Source organism: Pelobates fuscus, chromosome 5 (assembly GCF_036172605.1).
Source record: "Pelobates fuscus isolate aPelFus1 chromosome 5, aPelFus1.pri, whole genome shotgun sequence".
Classification (NCBI taxonomy): Eukaryota; Metazoa; Chordata; class Amphibia; order Anura; family Pelobatidae; genus Pelobates; species Pelobates fuscus.
Window position 1 is genome coordinate 375,511,476 of NC_086321.1, and position 8,486 is coordinate 375,519,961.

The window sequence follows — 8,486 nt, forward strand, 5'->3', positions numbered from 1 at the left end:
AAGACTCGTTTGTCTTCAGTGAACATGACTGGAGGGAGAGCTTGGGCTTCTATGGCCTTACATAGACGATATTTTATTCATATGGAAAGGTGAAGAAAGCAGCTTGGCCCAATTTTTGGAATGTTTAAATAATAATACTTGGGGCATAAAGTTGACTAGTACATGGAGCAAGGAGGAGGTGTTTTGTTGTAGATCTTGATATCTATATCGAAGAGGGGAAAATAAAGACTAGGAATCATTTTAAATCAGTAGACTGCAATAGTTTTATTGAAAGCATAAGTTGTCACCATTCCCCTTGGTTGGAAAATGCCCCCAAAGGACAATTCCTTAGAATTCGTCGAAACTGTAGTGATGTGATTAGTTATGAGGATCAATCATTAAGAATTAAAACTGATTTTATGAAAAAAGGATATGATCCGTTAAAATTGGAGAAATCAAGATTGGAAATTAAACATAGGGAAAGAAAAGACCTATTAATTTATAAATCAAGAACTAATTCAGATTTACAAGCTCTTCCTTTTATTTGCAATTTTCAAATTTGTTCTTTATTGGTTTTCATCGCATAGTTCAGGGGGTACAGAAAGAAGAAAGGTATGGGGAATCATGTTATGTCACGGCAGTTGACAACATTCTCAGCATTCCATGGCAGTAGTGGTATTCACTACACCATAACATAAGTAGTACAATAATAATACAACACGATATGGACAATAATGGCATCAACATCAACCACTAGGTTATTTGTCTATTGGGTAGTCATTTAGTACATTCTTGAGTTGGCAAGCTATTGACGAATAATCTGCTCTCTGCCGAGATACATTGGGAATGATCATTTACATTGTCGCGTATCTTATCTGTTGTGCCTCGTGTATCTGTTCAAAAAGGACTATGCATTCGGGGTAGTAGTCTATTAACTGTGGTGAAACAGGGGTTATACAAGGGAGGGGGAGCGAGTGTATTTAAGGTAGATGTTTGGTTGATTTGTATTACTATGTGGAGGTATATGTCCTTAGTAGTGTTTCTCCGGATTCCTATCTATGTCTTGTTGTTTACCATACAGTCGTTCTGTCTTCCAAATTCTTTGTCCCATATCTTCCAAGCCTCCTCGAATGGAGGTAATGTGTTTGCTAGGTTAATGGACAGCTTTTCATATGTATAGAATTGGTGGGTTTTATCTCTCAGTTGGGGCATGGAGGGGCATTCGGTGGTCTTCCACATTTGCGCTAAGAGATTCCTGGCAGCCAGGAATATTAGTGCCGTAATTTGCTTTTCGCCTGGGTTTAATTGGGTAGGTAGTAGGAGCATCAGACATGTAGTTGCGGTCATCGGAAAAGTTGGGATTGTTAATGTGTCTAGAATAGAGCGTATTGTGTTCCACAGTGGTTGGATAGCCTTGCATGACCACCACACGTGTAGTAGTGAGCCTACCTCTGATCCGCAGCTCCAACAGGTAGGTGATGCATTGGGAAATATGTGCTGGAGTCTCTGGGGGGTCATATACCACTGGTACATAAGTTTCCTGTGGCATTCTATGTGGGAAAAACAACGTGTCCATTTGGATAGACCATTTAGTGCTTGTAACCATTCCCTATCAGTTAGCCTTACGCCACAGTCTATTTCCCAGTGTGCCTTGTGTGGCTGTGATGTAAGTGGTGTGGCCTCCTTCCATGCTTTATAGCACAATGTTAATGCTTTTGGCTTGGTCGGTGTTGACCAACATCTGTCTATAACCAGGCGAGAGTTGATATAGTCTTGTGTTTGAGCGCCATGTGTGGGCAGTGCGTGGGCTGTAATGATGCTTTTAAGTTGTAGATAGGAATATATGGCCCGATTCGGTAAAGGCCATTTGGCTTGCAAGTCGGGAAACAGGATTATCTCTTTGTCGTTTGTCAGGTGGGATATATGCGTTAGACCTGCCGTTAGCCAATCTGTTAGCGGTATGTCCCTGGAGACAGCTTTTAGCGCCGACAGGGGAGCTCTGGAATGGAATGCGTGATCGTGGCCTAGGGTGAGGAAAAAATGATCCCACACCTCCACCATGTACTGGGTAGTCGGGAAGAGGGTGAGTCTTTGTTTTCTGAGTCATTTAGGTGTCCACATATAGTCAATAAGAGTTACGTCTGAGCTTTGTGCTCTTTCCATGTCCGTCCATTGCACAAGGTTGGGTTGGGCATGTAACAGGATACCCGCCGCCAGGACTGTGGCTCTGTGGTAGTGCCAGATGTTGGGCAGTCCCACGCCGCCAAGTGTGGTTGCAGTCTGGAGAAGGGCTAGTGAGACTCTGGGTTTTTTACCCTCCCATATAAAGGAGCCGCAGAGTTTTTGTAGGTCTTTACAGAATAGTTTTGATATCCTCAGTGGGAGAAACCTAAATACATTAAGGATGCGTGGGAGTAGCATCATTTTATAGGCATTTATTTTTCCTAGCCATGATAGTAGTACGTGTTTCCACTTGTTCATCTCTTGTTTACATTGTGTTATTAGAGGGTTGTAATTCAGTTGTATTGTGGTCGGTATCACCGTAGCTATTTTAACCCCCAGGTATGTATGGGAGGCCGTCCTCCAGTCAAATTGGTATGAATTATGTAATGTGTGTATTAATGTCTTAAGGTTCATTGGTAGTGCCTGGGTCTTGTCCCGGTTCAGTCTATAATGGGAGATTTCGCCAAATCCCTCTACCAGTTTCATTAAAGGGGGTAAGGAATGGCTGGGGTTGGAGAGAGCAACAAATAAGTCGTCTGCGAAAAGTGCTAGGCAGTAAGATTTGTTATGTATTGTAATGCCGTGTATATTTGGATGTGTTTGTATCTTATGAGCCAGGGGTTCCAGTGATAAAATATACAGGAGAGGTGAGAGTGGGCAACCCCTGCCAGGTCCCGTTGGTAATTTGAAATGGTGCAGAGACAAATCCGCCATGAGATACTTTTGCCATAGGGGCACTGTAGAGGGCCATAATGGTTCTTATAACAGCGTCTGGGAAGTGGTACTTCTCCAACACCTTAGTCATGTATGCCCAGTTTAGCCTATCGAAGGCCTTTTCCGCGTCCAGCGCAAGAAAAAGGCCTTCTTGACCACTCTTCTCTAGCGTGGATACAATATTTAGGATTTTCCTGGTATTGTCGGAGCCCTGTCGTCCCCTCACAAATCCTGATTGGTCATTATGTATCAGTTTATGGAGAATAGGTGCAAGCCTGTTGCTAATGAGTTTTGCATATATTTTGGCATCACCATTCAACAGTGAGATGGGTCTGAAGTTTTTACACTGAGTTGGGGCTTTGCCTGGCTTGGGAAGGGTAGAAATATGTGCTACGAACATCTCTTTTGGGAGAGCACCGTTCACGGCACTGTGATTGAGGGTTTTAAGTAGGTATGGGGATATGATGGTAGAGAAGGTTTGATAATATGCGTTAGAAAGGCCATCAGGGCCTGGGGATTTATGGGCTGGGAGGTGCGAAATAACCTCAGAGAGTTCTTCTGGGCAGAAGGGTCGTGTTAGGCCATGCTGGTCCTCCGCTGTCAACTTGGGTAGCTTTACGTCACTCAAGAATTTGTCAATTGTCTCAGACGTAGGGATATTTGGTTTAGAATCATCTTTAAGATTATACAACTCCTCGTAATATTTTGCAAACTGTGTGACAATTTCTTGCGGATCCAAAATACGTTTCCCTTTCCCATCATCTAGGTGGGCAATCTGTTTTGTGTTTGAGTTGGGTAGCCAGTTTGGCGCCCGCTCTTTTGCCATTGGCAAAAAAGTTATATTTGGCTTTTCTCAGCATAAACTTATTTTTTTTTTTTTATTCCACGTCTCTAAGACGTGATTGTAGTTTTAACAGGTGTTCGCGTGTGGAGGTGGTTGGGTCTCTTTTATTAGAGTGTGTCCATTGTGCAAACTCAGCCATGAGTGCGCTGTATTCAGCTCTTCTTAATTTTTTCGCATGGCTAGCATGTTTTATGAAACTCCCTCGAATACAGGCTTTATGGGCTAACCAGATCTAGTCGGTGGAGGAGTCGTCAGTGACCTTCTCCTTGAAATATTTTTTTTAATCGGTAGAGATTTGATCCACCACGTTAGGGTTCGCTAACAAGGTGTTGTTTAGCCTCCATGTGCCTGTGCCTTTGTTGGGGAAAGGTTCTTTAACCGTCAACGTGATGGGAGCATGATCCGACCACGAGATAAGTCCTATAGTGGATTCCTCTATATTGGGTAAATATGTGGCAGGAACTAAGAAGCGATCTATCCGCGAGTAGCTGTTATGTGCCATTGTATGGCATGTATAATCAATTTATGTCGGGTACTGTATGCGCCATGGATCCACTAAGTGGTGGGAAGTAAAGGTGGCACAGATGCGCGCTGATAAAGCCACCCTCTGTTTCCGCGAGGTCGCAGAAATGGTTGCCATAGCGGAAGAGTCAGCAGTGCTATCTAGTAAAAAAATTGGTGTCGCCCCCAATGATTACCTCCCCAAATTTATGCATTTCTGACAATGCTAACATCCTGACTAGAAATTCATGTTGGTTATCGTTGGGGGTATAGAGATTAATTAATGTGTAGGGATTGTTATTGATTAAGCATTGAATTATTAAGAAGCGGCCTTTTTTATCTCCAATCTTGCGTATTAAGGAAAACGCAACATCTCCACTGATCAGAGTGAAGACACCTCTCTTTTTCGTTGTGAAACAAATATGGAAGTCATGGGGATATTCTTTGGAGTTAAACCTGGTTCTGCCCTGCTAAGTGAAGTGTGTCTCCTGGAAAAACGCCACCTGTGCCTTGTGCCTTTTGGCCTCAGTGATAGCTAGTCGTCTTTTAATAGGGGAGTTAAGCCCTTTAGCGTTCAAGGATAGAAGTTTTAAGGGCATGGAGTTGGATTAGTGTATGCTCAGTTGAGCGCAGACTCATGGTCCCTTTGGACCATGGAGGTAGCCTTAGGCGATGTCTTATTGTCTGTCTGGACAGCACTATTGCTTGTTTTAGTTTCAACCAGTATTGTGAAATCTTATAGTAGGTAAATAGTACACTCGTAAGGATGGGGTTAACTGGGGATAAACTATATACATGTTTCCGTTCATCACCTGGTGTAACGTAAGACCGCTTATGGCAACGGATAGGTTCGGCCAGAAGATGGCCTTGGGGCTGTTCCATAAGCGTGGTGAGCTTAGAATAGTAAAACTTGCGGGGTGGGGGGAAGACGAGCCGGAGCTCATCCGCATGCGGCATGTTATGGTGTCAATTAAATTGGCTGCTGTATAAATGAGCGTAGCACATAGTTATACAGAGAATAACCAATGTTATAACCGATGTTTCAATTCATCTTGTTTATGAGGGTTGGTCAGGTCGTAGAGATGCTAGGGTCCGTAGATCTGTTAGCGGCTTTACGGTTTTGTGCCCAGTCTTTAGCCAGGGATTTCAGAGCCATGGTGTCTGCCACATGCTTCAACTCACTTTGTAGAAGTGGTATTTGCCAGTCCTGAAATAGTTTCTTGCCTTCTGTGAGATCATGTATCGGCCTGTCCACTCCGTTCCTCTTAACAAGCAATTTGGTGGGGAAGCCCCACTTGTAGGGAATGTTGGCATTCCTCAAAGCTTCTGTGAGAGGGGCGAAGGTTCGGCGTTTTGTTAGTGTAGCGGAGGAAAGGTCCGTGAAGATTTTGAGGTGGTGATACGGTTCAGGCCATTGTTTCATGGTCCTGGAGGTCTGCATGATTCTGTCTTTTATGTGATAGAAGTGGACCCTGGTGATTACATCCCTCGTTGTATCTTTCGGTAAATGCTTGGGTTTGGGGAGTCTATGTGTTCTGTCCAGGGTTAAGTCCAGGTTATTCAGAGATGGTATGAGTTTTTTGAAAAAGTCTAGTACATACCGGGTGAGGTCTGCATTTGTCACCGACTCAGCAATGCCCCTTATGCGGACATTATTCCGCCGGTTTCTGTCCTCATGGTCTGCGACCCTCTCTTCCAAGGAGTGCAGTTTTTGTTTTAGCGCGGTGTAGGCCTTAGCTACTGAGTTGTGCGCATCGATCAGCTCGTCCATGCGGTCTTCTAGGCGTGCTGTTCTTTCTCCAATATTCTGTATGTCGGCTTTGATTTCCGCCATCATTTGTAGGAGATCGGCCTTAAATGAGGTTTTAAGTTCCAGCATTATGTTTCTCACCAAGAGTTCGATAGACTGTCTCCTTCGGCAAAGTTCCCTCCTGTGTCAGAGCCTTGTGTTGGGGATTGCGACCTGTCGGCACCATCTTGTTCTCCCAAGTCCGAGGTCTGTTGTTTCTCCAAGTGTGAGTGCAGGGTTTTTTGTTTAAATTTTTTGATGGATTTTGTCGCCATTACGTTAGGTAGCCGTTCCGCTCGATAAACAGGGTGATTTTCTTAGTTTTCACCGATTATTACACGCTGTAATAGCCGCCACGCGGGAGAGTCTCTGTCCTACACGTCTGCTCCCATTCGCTGTTAGGACACGCCCCCTTATTTGCAATTTTTTTTTTTTTTAAATTCTTTATTTTTGTGGTGCAAACAATTGACACAAGCTCTTGCGCTGCCCCAACAGCAAGTACAAGATTGACACATACATAGATGAGCAAATTTAGGGCATAGTAGGTCACTGCACACATTTTTCTTTTTTTAGTAGCAACTAGGTTACATAATCTTTAAATATGTCTAAGGTGTATAGCATAACGTAAGACGTGGTTAAAGTGGGTTGTCTAGACACGAGTGGGTATGCAAGTGTGTGGCTTAAAACTTACTGATGCGACATGTACGTTTACACTAAACAATTAATAAACAAGTAGGTCGTTTGGCTAGCTAGCTGATATGTCGTTATGAGATTAGTGAGTAGCGAGCTATCTGAGCTGTGGCCTAGTGGGTGCTGTACCTGCTAGTCAGCAAAATACAAGGAGGGAAAACTAAATTAAACACATTTAGGATAAGGACAAGCTGAGAAATAAAGTAAAGGTAAACAAGGTATTACACTGGCATATCGAATTAGCAATAATAACAAAACACTGTCCCCACTCTAAAAAACTGGCAGAGCATGTATAAGACTGCCGCAATGGGGCAGTGGTTAGCCAAACAGAGCTCTGTGGGACAACAAAGCAGGGCATGCAAAACTGAAGTAACAAATAATTAAGAACCGTGCTCAGCCGCGGTAAAGAGAGTCTTTATAGCTGCAGTCCCAGGATCCACTAACAACCGCACTCTGACACAGACCGTGTGAAGGAATTTGGCAGTGTCTCTGCATTTGGGCTTGCAGGGACACAGTCTATGTCTGAGTCGGTCCGTCTCAGTCAGCAAACGCTAATCAATATGTGTAATATGGGCACTTTGTTAGGTGACATGCTAAACTATAGAGGCATAGAGCAATGCTTTGATGAGGGAGAGAGCGTTCATAGCTAAAAATACCACAGAGGGGAGAGATGATGGTAGTTCAATGGTTAGTACAATACGTTCGGCATGTATGCGGGGAGCAGTTCTTGTGTATAGAGGCATGGTGGGGGAGTCCCGCTTTGACAGGGTGTGCCTGGTGGACCCTGAGCCCTTGCCTGGGCTCATCCGATCCCTTCTGGGAGCCGCTCGCTGACCTTGGGAGGCCTAGGCGTCTGGGGCGTCCGAAGCTTGATTATGACTGATTGCCAGGCATCCGGCGTGTGATGGTGTTTCCCGCGGTTCAGCGGGTCAGCGAGATGTTCCGGGCCTCTGTGATTCGGACTTGGCATGGGGGACCGGAAAGGCCCACGGATTATGGTTGAGGAGGGTGTCGGAGTTCTGCGGCGATGGGTACCGATAAATCTTGTTTGTCGGATGCTTTGCTTCTGCTTTAGCCTGTTCTGGGGTGATGTGCGGGGCCCAGTGCGCTTCCTCTGTGTGAGGTTCTCGGGAGCCGCCTGTAGTTTCTGTGAGCGGGATACCTGCATTGGGTCTCCATAATAGCGTCTGCGGGTTACCGGTCGAACCCACCCGGCCACTGCCCGCACTGCGTGAAAGTAGGGTATACCCCTGCTGCATAGTAATTTATGGAAGGCTGAGCACAGCAAGTCCAGGGCCTCCAAGGAGGAAGGCAGCGTATGAGTGCTCGTGGGTCTCCTCCGTGAGCTGTCACTGGCGGCCATTTTGGGCGCGCCCTGCCTGACTCGTGTGTCTGCCAATTTAGCATGTTTGATTGCCGTCGCTTGTCCGCTTGCCTTGCTGGGACCGGGATGACCCCCACCGGTCCATGGGGGGGGGGTTCAGCGGCTAGTTGTGGTTGCTGGGGTGTCCGGTTCCGGAGAGAGCGGCCGCCTCTCCCCGGCTCCATCTCCCGCAGGCCTCGGGTAGATTATTGGGCTGTATGCCCCGTTTGGCTTCAGGAGGGTATCCCCCGGTTCCTTTGTGTGCCCCCGACGTGGGTAGCACACTTTGGGGGGTCTATGGGCTATACAGCCGTCGGTTTTGCCCGTTATATCGATTGCCCGTCAGGAGCCCCTGCCGTGCACGTCTGTTCGCCTCGGCGGTC